The 18500-nt window shown below is 37.0% G+C and overlaps 1 non-coding gene across 1 annotated transcript; it reads right to left on the bottom strand.

Moving 5' to 3' along the window:
- Nucleotides 1-13702: 13702 nt before the first annotated feature.
- LOC123392009 lies at nucleotides 13703-13805 on the bottom strand. Its single transcript, XR_006606688.1, has one exon. It is a non-coding gene; the product is annotated as a U6 spliceosomal RNA (small nuclear RNA).
- Between the last annotated feature and the right edge of the window lie 4695 nt (nucleotides 13806-18500).

The following is an 18500-nucleotide window of genomic DNA, read 5'->3' as shown; positions in this document are numbered from 1 at the left end:
TCACAATCCCATCTTTGTGGAGCTTATATTCCAGCAGAAGAAAACACAGCATAAACAAATAAGTATACTTGTTAATTAGTGAAAAGTTATGTAAACAGAAATAAAGCAAGGAGGGGAAGGGAGATGACAGTGGTTGGGTGCCGTTTTAGGTAGAATGGTCAGGGAAAGCATTTCTAATAAGGAGTCCTTCAGCAAATGATAATACTTCAATTAAATGGACAACACACCATGCAGGTATCTGGGAGATTGTCCAACCACAGGGAAAGGTAAAAGTATAAATGAAAAGCAAACACTTATGAGTGAAATCTGAATAGCATAATTACTCATAGGCGGACACATCTACACAAACTCTCCTCCAGGAAATATTTGTTCTCCTGGTACCCCAAAGAAACCTAATCCCATGCAGATAAAAATATCTACATCATCAGGGAACAAGTTTTGTGACCCACAGATAAATACCAAACTTGAAGTGGCCTTTACAAATCATTTGGTAAGGGCCATAAAGAAATGTTTTCTGTCTCTCCAGAAATATTTCTTGGAGAAATCATTTGAAATAGGATCCTACTAAATGGCATTAATGAAGGAAGAAAGGAGGTGATCTGGAGGGAATAATAGTTACCCACAGATATCCCAAGCTGGTTGTAGATTAATAATCCACTAACGGAGCTTTTCAAATAACGGTACCTAGATCCCACCTCCAGAGACTCTGATTTAATGGATATGGTGTGGAGACAAAGTGTTGGTACTTTTTTTAAAGTTCCCCAAATGAGTCTAACATGAAGCCATGATTGAGAGTCACCGAGTTAAGCTGTTAAAAAAACAGGCCAAGAATTACTTCTGAAATGCAACAGACATCTCATAATTATTCGAAGTGAGTCAGATTATGTACGGAGTACCTACTATGTGCTAGAAGTTTAACACTGGGGATACAGACAAGAAAAGGCAAACCCACCCCAACCCTCATGGAATTCACATGGGGAAAGGCAACTGACAAAGAATTAAATAACCTTTTAAAAAACAAGATAGTGTGATAAATGTTACAAAGTACAGGAAAGTGTGATAAGAAAGAGAATATCTGGGTAGGGCTATTTTTGTTACATTCATTAAGGAAAGCCTCTCTGAAGAGTGAAATTTAAGCAGAAACCCTGAAGGATGAAAAAATCTACAGTGTGAACGGCAAAACGACCTGAGATACAAAGTTGCTTGGTGTGTTCTAAATACAGAGAGGAGACAAGGATTACTGCAGTTAGAAAAAGTGGTATAAAATGAAGGAAGAAATTTGGATTCTATTCCAAGACTAATAGGAAACCTTTGAAGGATTTTAAGTAGAGGAAAGATATGATTTCACTACATTACTGAAAGACCACTCTGCTATGGAGAGAATGGATTGTGAGGTTAGAAAAGGGGGAATTGAAGCAGGAAGACCAGTGCCAGCAAGAGATGATGGTGGTATGAACCAAGGCATTTGCAGGGGAGAAGTAGAATATGCTGGAATTAGGACATATTATAAAGATTGAGCCAGTAGGATTTGCTGATGGATTGGATGTAGAAAAAGAGGAGAAGGAAGGGATCCAGTCAGATTTTCAGATTTTTGGATTGAATATCTGAATCTTTAGAGGTTCTAAAATGATTGTTGAAGGAACAGGTCTAGAAGCAGGAAATTAAACATTCTAGTTGGGATTTATTGCATTTGAAATGCCTGGAAGATCTCCAGGTAAGGATGTTGGGCAGGCAAATGAACATGCAAATTTGAAGTTCTTGGTAAAGGTTTTCAGCTCCAAATACACAGTTGGGAGCCATCAACATGAGTGGTATCATATGTAGAACTTATGGGTAGATAGGAGTTAAGTAAATATGCATGCAACACACGGTGCCCTGAAGGAAAGGCATCAAGCCTCTTCTCCTTCAAAATTTGACATTATTTTAGAACTTGAGGATTGGGATGTTCTTGATTGAGGCCCAATGATAAGAAAGGTCCCATCATAGAAGGAACAGTCTGGATTGGTAAACCCAGCCTCATTACTAGAACAAAAGTGCAGTGTAAGGGCCGGTTCTGACATGGCACATGGCTGATACCGAAGGTTCAGTCTGACACTTGTTGCTGGAGGTATGTTTGGGACAATGGCTGAGCATATGAATGTAAACCATCAAGCTGTCAACTTGGAAGTCCATTGTAATTGCTCTTAGTCCAGCAAGAGCTGGAAAGTGTGGGGTCCTCCTCCCAGATAGAGGATGAGTGTGCCCTACACAGTGTTCTGTCCTAGCAATGGTGCCATTTCCTCTTCAAAGAAGAAAGCTGTTTCAAACTCTTGTGTGGTCTGTTCTCAACTACAGATAAGGCTGCACCAAAAACAATGACCCCTGGAAACTGGAACTTTTCAAATCCCGAAGAGATTTGCCAGTTCTTTCCTTATTTGGCTGCTGGAATCAGAAGGAATGTCTTCGTCAGAGTTAGAATTTGGGCAATTAAAAAAAAGCCCCTTTTGGAACAGACACATTGCTAATTGAGCTACTGGGGTCTTGAATATTTAATCTGCTTATTATAAAGATAAATGACCTCATTTGTACCTCAAATTAGTGACGGACTTCACACTAAATATATAAATACAGAAGTTCATGTTTATCCTTTTTAAAGCTATTGAGGCAATATGATTTAGTAGGAGATAAGAGTTTTAGATCTGAATTTGAAGCACAGATTTATCATATGAATTATGTGACTCTGGGAATATTACCTACCCTTAAAAACAAGAATTAAAATAAGTTTCATAGCAGGCCTGGGTGGCTCAGTCAGTTAAGGCTTTCCTTCAGTTTAGGTCATGATCCGGGGGTTCTGGGATGGAGTCTTGCCTCTGGCTCCCTGCTCATCAGGGAGTCAGTCGGCTTTTCCCACTCCCTCTGCCCCTCACCCCTGCTCATGTGCTCATGCTCTCTCTTTCTCTCTCAAATAAATAAAATCTTTAAAAAAAAAAAGTTTCATGAAGTAATATAAGGACCAAGTGAAATAACAAGGGTAAAGCACTAAATAGTCCCTGTTTCATAGTAAAAGCTCAGTTATTGTTAACCTCTTATTAAGCATTATTAAGCTATTTACACTATTTAAATTTACCTCATTACATTCACCCCATTGTTTTGAATTCATACTGAATTCCACTCTGTTCAGCTTCATGCCAACTGATAATTTAATAAATTGCATCATTTCTGCTCTCATGTAAATATTTTTAAAAAATTACAGAACAGAGCTTCTAGGTCACATTAATTTCTTCTTTTAATGAATCCATATATGCAAACCTACCCAATTATAGATCTTGATTGTGCTCTAGGTATTTCCTATGCCTTCATTTTATCTTCCTAACTGAACTGCAATTTCTTTTTTTTTTTTGAAGAGTTTATTAAATTATTTGACAGACAGAAATCAGAAGTAGGCAGAGACAGGCAGAGAGTGAGAGGGAAGCAGGCTCACCGCTGAGCAGAGAGCCTGATGCGGGGCTCGAGACCGAGACCATGACCTGAGCTGAAGGCAGAGGCTTTAACCCACTTAGTCACCCAGACACCCCTGAACTGCAATTTCTTGAGGATAAGGATTAGATCTGAATCTTCTTTTTAATCATCCTACCACATCTTGAACAGTATTAGGCATATAGAAACCAAAAATTATATATTTATTTATACAAAGATGGTTTTTGAGCAGATTTGCACACAAATATTATTTTCTTCTTTTGGTTTATTGGTCCCTAAAAACGTAATACACATACACTAAAAAATCCTATCTTTGCACCATAATTTGTGAATCAGTTTCCTTTGAAAATACAAGACTCGACCAGGGAAACTTTAAAGTCCTTTTCTGGTCTAAAAATCCCGGATATTATTAAATAAAGAATGACTACACACCTCAAAATTTCCCAAGATAATGAACAATCCATTCATCCATTTATTTGACAAATATTTACTGAAGGTATAGTACATGCCAGGGACTTGTCTAGGTGCGAGAAAACAGCAGTGAACCGAACAATGTGTCTAACCTCATGGAGACTTCATTCCAAAGGATTCAATTTATTTAAAATCTTCACCAAGGAAACTTTGAAGTCAGAAAGAAGAAATAAACAGACCATCCATTAGTGTTTTCATGTTTAGAAAGAAATCTTCAACTTTAGTATTTCCTTTATGTTCTACTCAAAAAGAAAAAAGCCCTGGTTCCTAGCCAGCCATGTATTTGACATTCAACCATCAAGATACAAAAGTCAGAAATAGACAAGGTTCCCTTCATTTACTCCACACATCAACATCTGTCTTCTTTGTCCTGAAAGTATCTCCCATTACTCACCCATCCCATCTATTCCTATCGTTCCTGCCTGGTTTAGCCTTCATTCATTCTAACTCAGATGAGTAACAGTCTCAGACTTGGTCCCCCTTCCCGCCACTGAACTCCTGCAGCAAGTCATTGCTTGACAAAGGATCGCTTTCATCACAGTACTCTGCTTTTCCAGAAGCCTTGAGCGATTCTTCATCTCCTTTACAACAAAAACCAAATTCTTTGACCTGGAAGATCAGGCCTTTTAATATCTGGCTTAAAACTGCCTTTTAAAATGATTTCCCTTTACTTTCTCTTACAATACTCTACCCTCCAACCAAAACAAACCACATATGTTCCATCCCTTTCTTCTACCCCACACACCTCCTATTTCTGATCTCCAGGTTTTCTGTTCCTTCCATCTGGGATTTCTGCCCTTCCCCAGAAGATGCATGGCCATGCCTACCTATCAGTAGCATAAAGAGATAGATCGTTATTTTCTCAGCTAACAGGAAGCCCAGACTTGGGAAATCCGCACTGCCCAACTTCATCAAGAGCCTGGGCTCTTCCTAAATCCCTGCACTGTGGAACTAGCAAGTGTTTTTCATCTCCATGAAAACAAGAGTTGTTAAAACTTCTGGAATTACACTGCCATGCCTCACTGGACAAACAGGAGAAGAGGAAGAGGAAGCACCTTCATCATGAAAGCTAAGACTTTCCCAAAATTCCCTAGAAGATTTTCTTTGGCTGCACTGTACCACCTCGCCACCAGGTGAAAGAAAGGCTGAAAGACAAGTTTTTTAAGTGAGAATATCACCACTCCAAACAAACAAACAAACAAACAAACAAACGGGTCTCTTAATAAGAAAGATGGGGACAGTGGACCCCAAGACACCCTTAGCAAGACAGCCGGAAGTACCCACCGTGGTCGGCACCTCAAGCATACACAGTCAAAAGGTTTTAGTGACAATGCTTGGAACTCACACTGTTGCGTGGTTTGGCCTCTACCTTTTCAATTCCAAATAAACAACAAAAGCAGGGGCCATCCTCACTTATAAAGGCACAGCTTCTATGTGATCCTGGCCAGGACCTTGCTTTCCTGTTACTCCATTCCTTCTACTCATCCCACTTCACCAGATGGGAATAATGCCTCTTTTCCTCGGTGCTAATGATGCCTCGGACAGAAGCAGAAGGAGATGGGAAAGAAGACTGGATGGCTGGCATGGGGCATAACTAAGGATGCCCTTTATACGCCCTACATATAAACTACGGACACTTGTTCTGTTGTGTTACGTTATTACATTTTTATCAAACACTCAGAATTAGAAAAATATGAAATTCTTCCATTTTAATTTTTTTAAAGGTGTATATTTATTGATTTATTGGAGAGAGAGAATACACGCGCGCACACCAGCACAGCGTGGAGGGAGGGTGGTGGAGGGGCAGAGGGAAGAGAATCCCAGACAGACACCCGCTGAACATGGGGCCAATCGTGGGGCTTGATCTCACAGGCCTGAGATCACAACCTGAGTCGAAACCAAGACTCCAGTGCTTAACCAACTGAGCTACCCAGGTGCCCCTAAATTTTTTCTATTTTATACCAAATTCTAGTGTCATTCCTCACAGATACTGCGTGCATCTGTCCCCTTTCCTTGTCCTAAACTTGAGAAGCTAGATTCAGAATGGAGATGAAACTCAAGAATGATTTCAGTTTGTATAAACTATACTTTATTGTGGTAAAATATAATTAACATTTACCATTTTAACCATTCTTCTGTGTACATTTTAGTAACATTTAAGTACGTTCACAATGTTGCAGAACTATGCTTTCCCAGAACTTTCTCATCATACCAAACAGAAACTCTGTCCACACTAAACAATAACTTTGCCATCTCATCTCAAACTTTCTTTCTACTTTCTCTCTAGGCATTTGCCCATTCTAGGTGCCTCACGTAAGCGGAATCATACAATATTTGTCCTTTTATGTCTGATTGATCTTATTTAGCATAGTGTTTTCAAAGTTCACTCATGTTGTAGCATGTATCAGAATTTCAATGCTTTTAAGGTTGAACAGTATTCCATTGTATGTCTACACTACATTTTGTCTATCTATCACAACCATTGGTGGCAAATTGGGCTCCTTCTACATTATGGCTATTGTGAATAATGTTTCTATGAACACTGATGTAAACATAGATGTTTGAGTCTCTGCTTTTTATAATTGGGAGAGAAAATGTATCTTCAACAATGTTGTGATTAAAATATTCAGGTACATCATGTATCTGTGAGGCTTCTATGGGCCAGTCTCAAAAACTATCAAGCATTTGTAACATATTTCTAGCCAAATACAAATTCTAAGTTTTAAATAACTAACAGAAAGGAACCTGTGTAACCAAGATATTGTAAACTGGCAACATGGTATCTCCTATCTAAGAATTTTAAATTTATCTATAAGTCTAAATATAGCTCATTTACATATTTTAGTTCTTTGGCTATCCAGAACCGGAAGAATGAGGCAACAGACACGATTCTGGGCTAAGCAGTGTCATGGGGGAACTGAGTCTCTGTTAATCAGTCCCCTGTTAACAAAAATGAAATAAAGCTGGGGGCAGGAGTTGAGGCCTATGTTTCTCGTGATTCCTTCTACCTGCTGTCTCCCTGGAAACAGATGCTGTAGATTCTTACAATCGAAGATTCCCAGAGGAGCATAAAAATATAAAATAATGTGGATGCAATACTCAGGGTGAGAGGAGAAATTTGAAGAGCTTAAATGCTATGGACACCTTTTTTTTTTTTTTTTTTTTTTAGAGGCCTTACTCTAAATCACATCGAAGATATAAAAGGCATCCATGTCCCATATTAAGTGCATTTGAAAAAGTGAGAAAAGAGTTGAGATGAAGTTGAGTGGTTACTACTACTTTTGTAGGCAATTAAACATCTATCAATTATTATTTTCCCATTTCATTTTTATATTTTGAAGCCAATAAATTATTTTTCAGATCTCAAATATTTTCACTGGCTCTTAAAAATACCTAGGCCATAACCATATTGATAGGTTGCTCTATAGTGAGTTCTGATTGCAAAATAATTCTCATTTGCACACTTACTTCTGACAATATAGCTCTGACCATAACTAATTTTTGGACACTAATGCAGTGGCCAGAAGAACAAGCAAACAGAAAAAAAAAATACTGTCTCTATAATTTCTGGGTATGAAATAAAATCATGATGGTAATCAGAAGTTTCTAGACTTGAGAGTCACAACCTTCCTAAAATAAGCTACCAAATTCCTGACTCCAATCAGCTTCCTGAAAAAGGAAAATGCTGTACTAAAAAGCAAGCACTGAAACAAATCACCTCTCCCTACTCCCACATGCCCACAAGAGTCTGTGATTAACAAACTCATCTATTAAATTTCAAAGCTAACTCCTCTCAAGTTTCTTAAGCATCCATTGTGAATTACCTTAATAGCATAATAAAATTACTTTCTACCTAATACAGAACTGTGGCTTCCAGTCGCCTTGAATGCTGGAGATGTATTTACCTTATGATTACCCTTCTATGACTCTAAGCTTTGATATGACCAGTTCCTATCTTCCTGGAAGCTTGTTCTACCACTTTCTAAACTAATGAATGCCTACCCATCCTCCAAAGCCCAATTTAAATGTTAGTGTCTCCACAGCCCTTTCCTGGTTCCCAGAGGCTCCCCGAGTCATGCCCTTTTCTATGTTCCCACAGGACTTACCACATTTTATTTAATGTATTTGTTAACATGCTTGAAGTCTGCCGCTAGACTTTCAACTTCTGCAGAGCAGAGCCCAAACATCTAGCGCAGTTAATTTTATAAGCAAGTGATCATTTTTGTCTACTATGCTTGCGTTATGCTTTGCTAAGAGTGGCAATTATTCTATTAATTCTACCCAGACAATGAAGACCACAAAACTGTTTAACCATCTGTTCTCTCTCTTTGTGATGAAACAACATATTTGAGTATGATTTCGGTTAACTTTCTCATTCTTTCATAACAGCTAATTGTTGGTCTTTCCACTTGTCTTAAAGTTTCCATCACCTTGTGGAGATCGTTACGATCAGACAATGTTTCAACTGTATCATAAAAAGCTGCTAACATAGCCAAAAGTTTTTCCACTTTTAGATTTCTGGGACGGTGTTCGGGGAGAAGATGTAGTTAGGTGAGTGTAGCTATGTGAGAGCAAGAGGAACTGGGGGAGAGGTTGATAGAGTGTTATTAGTCTTCTGAGGAAGCTGGTTTATGATGTTCAAAGATCACTCGTTGTGTTGTTGATTTCTGGGGGAATAATCAACATTAACTTTCTATTATTATGGCCCTTCAGCTATAAAAATTAAGTAAATTTCATGCAAAGAATTTCCCTATTTAGATAGGAGAAAACTCTTCATTGATGAAGATGAGAAAGACTTTCTAGTTTACTACTTCCGGTGAATCCCAGAATCACAGATAATTACTCCCTTCAGGTTCAACTACTATAATTATATTACTGCCCTCTGCTGTACATGAGTGAAATTACAGAAAACTATGTGACCGTTCAAGATTTGTCTACACGTTCTTGGCACTGGCATTTTCCAAAAGAAGGTCTTCAAGAGCATCCTTATTTCATTTCAACTAGGTAACTTCAACATTGGTGAAATTTTCCCTCCTGTAATTATTGGCTAATCCAAACAGAACAATAAATAGTGTGTCAGATGAATTTTAACAGATGAGTTTGTTAATCACAGACTCTTTACTTGACTTTAGGCTTATTGTTATGCTAAGGAAAATACTAATTAAATGTTTGTAAAATGATTGAAATTATTTTATGATATGTCAATTATTTAAAAGCCAGCCTCGCTTCTATAATCGCTGTACACTGATCATTTTCTCCTTGACTTTGCTTTTGAATATCCTCCTGTGCTTTTTAAAATCAGAGTCAATTCTGAGATTCATAAACCTTTTTGCTGGCTTATGGCATTCAATAATTGTTTTATATGACATTTGTTTTGTGCCATTTGATTTGTTTCAGTGCCCTAAATTAAAAATTTCTGGTTCTGTCTGAATCTTATTAACTGAAAATCATATTAGTCTGAGACCATAGCTGTAAGTCGCCCTCTGTCAACCACTTATCTTTTTGTTTATCTTTCGTTCCAGGTTATGAAATTTTAAGCATCACACTCACCTTTAAATAATCATTCCCCATCTTTAGAGCACCATACTCCGTTCACATTTACATGCTATATCTTAATTTTGTAAATGTTCTCTCTATGAATGGAGAAATATTTAAAATTGCACAGATTAAAGTGGAAACAAGGATTTGTTTATACATGCTGCTTTGGGTAATAATCTGTGAGTCTGGGAAAAGAGTGTTCTGAATTTATTTCTTTCTACTGTACAGTGAATTTTTTCCCTCTAAATCCAGGTATTTAGTTCATATTTACAAGTTTGGTGCGAGTTTAGGTGCTATTAACCAAATATTGTTCTTTACTTTTAAGAACTATCTCTATGTTTAAGATATATGAATGTATCTTAGGAAGTAATTTTTAGTAGGTTAATTTTTGAAGAAATATTATGACAAATATTTTTCAAAACTAGAAAAACACATTTAAAATCACACTAAATTAACATGTCTAGATAGAACAAAGGACAATGAATGTCTTCAAATATTATTGGACTTTAATTTCCAAATTTCAGGGAAAATTAAGTTGATTTTCAGGTCTTGTTCAATGGATAAGGACAATCAAAAAGAAAAGGGGGCTAAGGTGAAAATAAGGAAAGTAGTGTTGGAAAATGTTGTATAACATTTTATAATAGAATGTTTATAACATTTTATAATAGAATGTTCTGTTATCCAGTTAAATGTTTTCCCTCTAAATATAATTTTCACTTTTGGGTGCTTCAACCTAGATAAATATAATTGACTAGGAAAACATTACAAAGGCTGATAAATAATTTCTAGATTTATTGTTTTTTATTTCAACACATTATATTTAGCTTGACAATAAGATACATTCTATATTTAAATGTATGAAACATGCATTTAGATACCAACATATTATATAAAAGGAGTATTTGTATTTGGGGAGTTTAAAAATAAATTAAAATAGTCGGTTTTCATCAGGGAAGGGGAAACGCCCTAATAAAATGCCACGTGTGACCTGCTTACCTCCAACAGTGATTTCACATACCAGCCAGGCTGCTCTTCCCACACCTACTCATACTCTGTGTTCACCTAGGATGAAAGTTTGTTCCTCAAAGTCTGAAAATTGATTCCAGTCTCATAGGGACACACTTCAGATGGCTGATATTCCAACTCCTAACTTTGTTTTAAAGAAAAATGCTTTTTGAAACAGAAACAGTCTATATGTTGCTGAAAACTCATGACTACTAAGAAATTTGAGACGTTAAACTCCATTGATGAAGTAAGCATATTTTTTCAAACAGAGACAAAAAGTTATCCTTCTACACTTTCCTGGGAATGATGTGTTTTTATAGTCAATGCATGTGGAATAACTTGAGCAGGAATAACATTAATAAGAGAATTCAAATGTTATATAAAATGATCAAATAATTTATTTTATTTTTTCCAAAAAGGAAAAAAAAAGATTTCATATGTCCTAATTCATATGTAAAGACAGATACAGATAACAAAGATACATTAAAACAGAGAGCTAGCTGTTAAATCAAACATCCTCTCTCACTCTTTTCTTTAGAAACAGACTTGGGGGGCGCCTGGGTGGCTCAGTGGGTTAAAGCCTCTGCCTTCGGCTCGGGTCGTGATCTCAGGGTCCTGGGATCAAGCCCCACATCAGGCTGTCTGCTGAGCAGGGAGCCTGCTTCCCCCTCTCTCTTTGTCTGCCTCTCTGCCTCCTTGTGATCTCTCTGTCAAATAAATAAAATCTTAAAAAAAAAAAAAAGAAAGAAACTTGGATGTATGTGAATGTATGTGTATACATGTGTATTTGGGTGTGCAGGCAATATGTCCAGCTAAAACACTACCATACACAGCTTTCCTTGAAAGTAGCCATTGTCATATGACTGAATTCAGTCAATAGGTGGGTAATCAGGTTATTTGATAATCGAATACAATTGGGTTCTTATTCTATACGGAACCCCTTTTATATTAAAACACACATATAGGCTAAAATCTAAATGACGGAAAAAGATTTATACCATGCAGTCACGAACCAGAAGAAAACTAGAATGGTCATATTAACATAAGAAAAAGGATAATTCTTTCTCTTCCCCCCAATGTGATAATTTGGTATACATATACATTATGAATTATTTACCAGAATCAAGCTAATTAACATATCTATCACAGCAGATATGTTACCTTTAGAGTGTGTGGTGAGAATGCTTGAGAGCTACTCTCTTACAAACTTCAAGTGTACAATACAGAGTCATTAACTATAGCCATCGTGCTGTATATTAGCACCTCGTCTTATAACTGAAAGTTTGTACCCTTTGACCAACATTTCATTTCCCCCATCCTTTATCCCCTGGCAAGCACCATTCTCTATTTCTATGAGTTCCACATTTTTTTCTGCTTTTAGATTCCACATATAAGTGATACTATACAATATTTGTCTTTCTCTCTTTGTCTTATTTCACCCAGCAGAGTGCCTTCTGGTACATCCATGTTGTTGCAAATGGTGGGGTTTCCTCCTTCTTTATGTCTGAATAATATTCATTATAATGTGATATATGTATCACATTTTCTTTATCCATTCATCCATCCATGGACACCTAAATGGTTTCCACATCTTGACTATTGTGAAAAATGCTGCAATGAACATGGGAGTGCAGATTCTCTCTTCAAGACCATGACTAAATTTCCTTTGGATATATATCCAGAAATGGGATTGTGGGATCATATGCTGACTCTGTTTATAAACTTTCAAGTAATGTCTGTACTATTTTCCATGTCTGTACCAATTTATAATTCAACTAACAGTGTACAAGTGTTCCTTTTCCTCCACATCCTCACCAATGCTTGTTATCTCTTGTCTTGTTGATGACAGCCATCCTAATAGTAATGAGAGGACATCTCATTGTGGTTTTGACTTGCATTACCCTGATGATTACTAATGTTAACTACCTTTTCATGTACCTGTTGGCCATCTGTATGCCTTCTATGGAAAAATTCAGCTCCTTTGGCAATTTTTAAGTTGGATTATTTGGGTTTGGTTTTGTTTTGTTTTGCTTTTGACTATTGAGTTGTAAGAATTCTTTATATTTTTAGTTATTAATGCCTTATCAGATACATGGTTTGCAAATATTTTATCCCATTCAGTAGGTTCCTTCTCACTTTGTTGTTTCCTTTGCTGTGCAGAGGCTTTTTGGTTTGGTTTAGCTACATTTGCTTATTTTGGCTTTGGTTGCCTACGTTTTGGTGTCACATCCAAAAACTTACTGCCAAGACTAATATCAAGAAGAATTTTCCTTGATTTTTCTTCTGAGGCTTTTACAGTTTCAGGTCTTACATTTAAGTACTTGGCCTATTTTGAGTTTAATTTTTGTGAGCAGTGTAATACAGAGGTCCAGTTTCATTCCTTTCCATGTGGAGATAGTTCTCCCAATACCACTTATTGAAGGGAGTAAAATTTCCCCCTTGAGTGTTCTTGACACTCTTGTCAAAGATTAGTTTACCAGATGTGTGGGGGTATATTTCTGGAATTTCTATTCTATTTCATTGGTCTATGTGTCTGTTTTTATGTCAGTACATACTGTTTTGCTTACTATAGCTTTGTAATATAGCTATAGCTTGGTTTGTAATAGAGCTTTGTAATGTAGCTTTGAAATCAGAAAGCATGATGCTCCCTGGGTTGTTCTTCTTGTTCAAGATTGGTTTGGCTATTTAGGATCTTTTGTGTGTCCATAAAAATTTTAGATTTAAAAATTTCAGATCCTTGGTTAAATTTATTCCTAAGTATTTTATTGTCTTTGGTGATACTATAAATGGGATTTTTAAACATCCTTTTTAAGATAGGCCATTGTTAGTGTGTAGAAATGCAAATGAATTTTGTATGTTAAGTTTGTATCCTGAAATTTCACCAAACTAATTTACCAATTTTTTAATTAACATATAATGTATTATTTGCCCCAGTGGTATATAAACCTGTGAATCGCCAGGTTTACACACTTCACAGCACTCACCATAGCCCATACCCTCCTCAGTGTCCATAATCCAACCACCCTCTCTCTCCCTCCCCCCAGCAGGCCTCAGTTTGTTTCACGAGATTAAGAGTCTCTTACGGTTTTTCTCCCTCCCAATCCCATTTTGCTTCATTTATTCTTTTCCTACCTCCCAAACACCCCATGTTGCTTTTCGACTTCCTCATATCAGGGAGATCGTCTTTCTCTGATTGACTCATTCGTTAAGCATAATACCCTCTAGTTCCATAAAAGATATGGACCGCTTCACGAATTTGCATGTCATCCTTGCATAGGGGCCATGCTAATCTTCTCTGTATTGTTCCAATTTTAGTATATGTGCTGCCAGAGCAAACATTAATTAACCAATTTTTATATAGAATTTTCTATTTTTTTTAAAAGATTTTATTTATTTATTTGACAGAGAGAGATCTCAAGTAGGCAGAGAGGCAGGCAGAGAGAGAGGAAGGGAAGCAGGCTCCCTGCTGAGCAGAGAGCCTGATGTGGGGCTCAATCCCAGGACCCTGAGATCATGACCTGAGCCAAAGGCAGTGGCTTAACCCACTGAGCCGCCCAGGCGTCCTAGAATTTTCTATTTTTAAATTATGTACCTGCAGTGGCAACTTTCTTTCTTTCCTATTGGAACCTTTTTTTTCTTTTCTTGCCTAACTGCTCTAGTACTTCCAATACTGTGTTTGAACAGAAATGACAAGAGTGGGTATTCTTTTGTGGTTCCTAATCTTAGAGGAAAGTTTTCAACTTTTCAGTACTGTGAATGATGTTAGCTATGCGCTTCTAATATATGGTCTTTAATATGTTGAAATACATTCCTTCCATGCCTAATTTGTTGAGAGTTTTTAATGAAAGGATGTTGAATACTGCCAATGCTTCTTCTGCATCTATTAAAATGATCATATGATTTCTATCCTTCACTCTCTTAATGTGGTGTATCAATACATGCATATGTTAAAACATCCTTGCATCCCAGAGATATGTCCTGCCTCATGATATATGATCTTTCTACTGAACGGCTGAATTCAGTTTGCTAGGATTTTATTAAGGACTTTTTAAATCTATGCTCATCAGAGATATTGATCTATAATTTTTGTTATAGTTCCCTTGTCTAGTAATGCTGGCCTGGTAAAATGAGCTTTAGAAGTGTTTCTTCCTCTTTGTTGTTTTAGAATAGTTTGAGAAGGTTTGGCATTAATTCTTGTTTAAATATTTGGTCGAATTCACCAGTGAGCCCATCTGCATCTGGGATTTTCTTCACTGGGGGACTTTTGATTACTGATTCAAAATCCTTACCATTTATAGGTCTATTCAGATTTTCTATTTCTTCCTGATTCACTCTTGGTAGGTTATATGTTTCTAGGAATCTATCTATTTTTTTTTTAAGATTTATTTATTTATTTATTTGACACACAGAGACCACATGTAGGCAGAGAGGCAGGCAGAGAGAGAGGAGGAAGCAGGCTCCCCACAAAGCAGAGCCCGATGCGGGACTAGATCTGAGGACCCTGGGACCATGACCTGAGCTGAAGGCAGAGGCTTTAACCCACTGAGCCACCCAGGAGCCTGGAATCTATCTATTTTTTCTAAGTTATTCAGTTTGTTGCCATATAATTATTCACAGTAGTCTCTTATGATACTATGCATTTCTGTTGTATTTTTGTATGCTGACCGGATAACTGCAAATGGCTTGACTTTGAGTTCATGGTGTCTTTCTTCTGCTGGTCTTGTCTATTCTTGAAGTTCTCTATTACAGTTTTCTTTTCATTCCTTGTATATTTCAGCTTCAGAATTTCTGGTTTTTTTCTCTCTGTTGAACCTCTTGTTTGGTTTGTAGATTGTTTTCCTGATTTCACTGAGTTGTCTGTGTTCTCTTGTAGCTCACTGAACTTCCTTAATATAATGATCTTAAACTATTTGTCAGGCTATTTGTAGATTTCCATTTCTTTTTGATCATTTGCTGGAAAACTATTGTGCTCCTTTTATGGAGTCATATTTCTTTGATTTTCTGTGTTCTTTGAATTTCCACTGATGTCTTCATATTTGAAGAAGCTATCACTTCCTCCAGTCTTACCGACTGCTTTGGGAGAGATGCTTTCACCTGTCAATCTGTCTAAAGATTCTAAGGCTTTCTCACACCTTTTCTATGGATGTGCCTACCTCATACTTCCTGTTCCTTCTTGGGGGGAATTCTTAAAAAACTGCATGCCTTCTCTCAGGCTTGCAAAGCCAGGCTGGATATTTTGAGCTTCCTGATTATTTTCTTTAGGGCAGTGTCCTGAAATGCTCAGGTTTGTAAACCTTTTCCTAATCCCATGGTCGGGGCCTACTTTCTTCACTTGCTTGCTGACTGCCTCTAACAGCTAAATCTTACCATCCATGGAAGCCCACACTGGGAGATATACACAGATGGTGGGGAAGGGAAGAGAAAGAGGTATGAGTGAGGCACACAGACCAATAAGGGCTCCTGTGGCCCAGCCAGGGGGGCCACAGACAAAGAATTCACCAGTGGGTAGTGGACAAGTCTCTTGATGGCTATCATGAATCAGTTAGTGGGAAGAACTGTGAAGCAATTAGTAGTGTTCTTTTGATGAGCTCTGAGCTCTACATACTATCTCCCAGCCTTTCCCAGTCCAGTAGATCTTATAGATTATCCCAGCAAAGAAGGAGCAAGAAAGAAGTGGACCTCTTGGCTGTGTCCTGAACAGCTGGAGAAGCCTAGCTCTCGCTTTCTTTTGTGGAAAAAATCATGGGCTGTGGAGGTCTTTCCTGGCACTGAGCCATACTGCTTTGGGGGAGAAGGGATATGGGCAAAATGAAACTACCTTTTCCCTCTTCAGTGCATCTACTTTTGAATTTATTTTTATTTATTTATTTATTTTGCCTCAAGACTGTGCTGGAACTTCTCCGCTGGACTCCTAGACTCTCACAAAGGCACTCTCATCCCTGGGCAATTGTCAGAATTGATGCTTTGTGATAGGGTTATAGTAGAGTACTCTTGTTACACCATCTTGCTGATGTCAGTACAGAAAAATACAATTCTGAAGAAGAAAAATTACCAAGGATAAAAAGGGACATTCCCATGATAAAGGGGCTAAGGCACAGAGAATACAGAGTTATCCTAAATGTAAATGCACCTAACAAAAGATCTTCAACATACACAAAGCAAAAAATGGTAGAACTGAAAGTAGAAATAGAAAAACTCGCCACTAAAGTTGGAGATTTTAACATCCTTCTCTTAGTAATCTATGGAATGATTAGACAGAAATCAGTAAGGACAGATAATCCCTAAAACCACCATCAACCAAATTGACTTAATTGTAATTTTTTTACTTCTTGACCCAATAACAGCTGAATAAACATTTTTTTCAAGTACACATGAAATATTATAAATATAGACCATATCTTGTGTCATAAAACAAACCTTAACAAATTTAAAGAAAATAAAAACATAGAAAGTGTGTTTTTTGACCATAGTGGAGTTAACTAGAAATGAATAACAGGAAGATATTTGGAAATTCCCCCAAATATTTGGAAATTACACAACAAATTTCTAAACAATCCACTGCTCAAAGAAAAAGTCTCAGGAATATTGGGAAATATATTAAAGTGAATAAGAAATGAAAATACATCATATCAAAATTGTGGGATACACCAAAGCAATACTTAGAGGAAAATTTATACCAGTAAATTCATATGTTGTAAAGAAATAGAGATGTTAAATTAAAAAAAAAACAAAAAACTAAGTTCCCAGTTCCCATCTTAGTAAATGAGCAAACAAATAAAGAGAGAGAAAGTGAAAATTAGAACTTCAGCAAGCAGGAGGAAAGAAATGATAAAGATAATAACATGTTTTTCTACGTGGAAAACCCCAAAGAATCTACAGAAAACTAAATGAGTTAGCAAGGTCACAGAATATAAGGTCAGGTATACAAAAATATGCAAGTCTTCTTACAAAAAAGCAATTATGTCTCTATACACTAGCAATAAACAATTGGAAACCAAACTTTAAAACAGCACCATTTAAAATAGCTCAAAAAAAGTTCAGTACTTAAGTAAGAATCTTAAGAAAGATGTATAGGGTTGGTATGCTGAGGACTACAAAATGCTTATTAAAGAAATCAAAGAGCTAGGGGTGCTTGGGTTGCTCAGTGGGTTGGGCCTTTGCCTTCAACTCGGGTCATGATCTCAGGGTCTTGGGACCCCACATAGGGCTCTCTGCTCGGCGGGGAGAGTGCTTCCCCCTCTCTCTGCCTGCCTCTCTGCCCACTTGTGAGCTCTGTCAAGTAAAATCTTAAAAAAAAAAAAAAAGAAAAGAAAAAAACGAAATCAAAGAGCTAAATGAGCTGATAAAAATACCATGCTCATAATTTAAAAGATTCAATGTAGTTACTTTATCAATAATTTCCAAATTTATCTATAGACTTAACACAGGGGCACTGGGTGGCTCATTCTCTGCCCCTTACCTTATTCTCATGCTCTCTCTCACTCTCTTCCTCTTTCAAATAAATAGATAAAATCTTTGAAAAAATAATAATAATAGAGAAATGCAACTGATTTCTGTGCATTGATTTTATATCCTGACACTTTACTGAATTCCTGTATAAGTTCTAGCAGTTTTGGAGTGGAGTCTTTTGGGTTTTCCACATAGAGTATCATATCATCTGCGAAGAGTGAAAATTTGACTTCTTCTTTGCCGATTTGGATGCCTTTAATTTCCTTTTGTTGTCTGATTGCTGAGGCTAGGACCTCTAGTACTATGTTGAATAGCAGTGGTGATAATGGACATCCCTGACGTGTTCCTGACCTTAGCGGAAAAGCTTTCAGTTTTTCTCCATTGAGAATGATATTTGCGGTGGGTTTTTCATAGATGGCTTTGATGATATTGAGGTATGTGCCCTCTATCCCTACACTTTGAAGAGTTTTGATCAGGAAGGGATGCTGTACTTTGTCAAATGCTTTTTCAGCATCTATTGAGAGTATCATATGGTTCTTGTTCTTACTTTTATTAATGTGTTGTATCACATTGACTGATTT

Source organism: Mustela putorius, unplaced genomic scaffold (assembly GCF_011764305.1).
Source record: "Mustela putorius furo isolate JIRA1106 unplaced genomic scaffold, ASM1176430v1.1 tig00000421_pilon_pilon_pilon, whole genome shotgun sequence".
NCBI lineage: Eukaryota > Metazoa > Chordata > Mammalia > Carnivora > Mustelidae > Mustela > Mustela putorius.
This window is presented reverse-complemented; position numbering and strand designations above follow the sequence as displayed.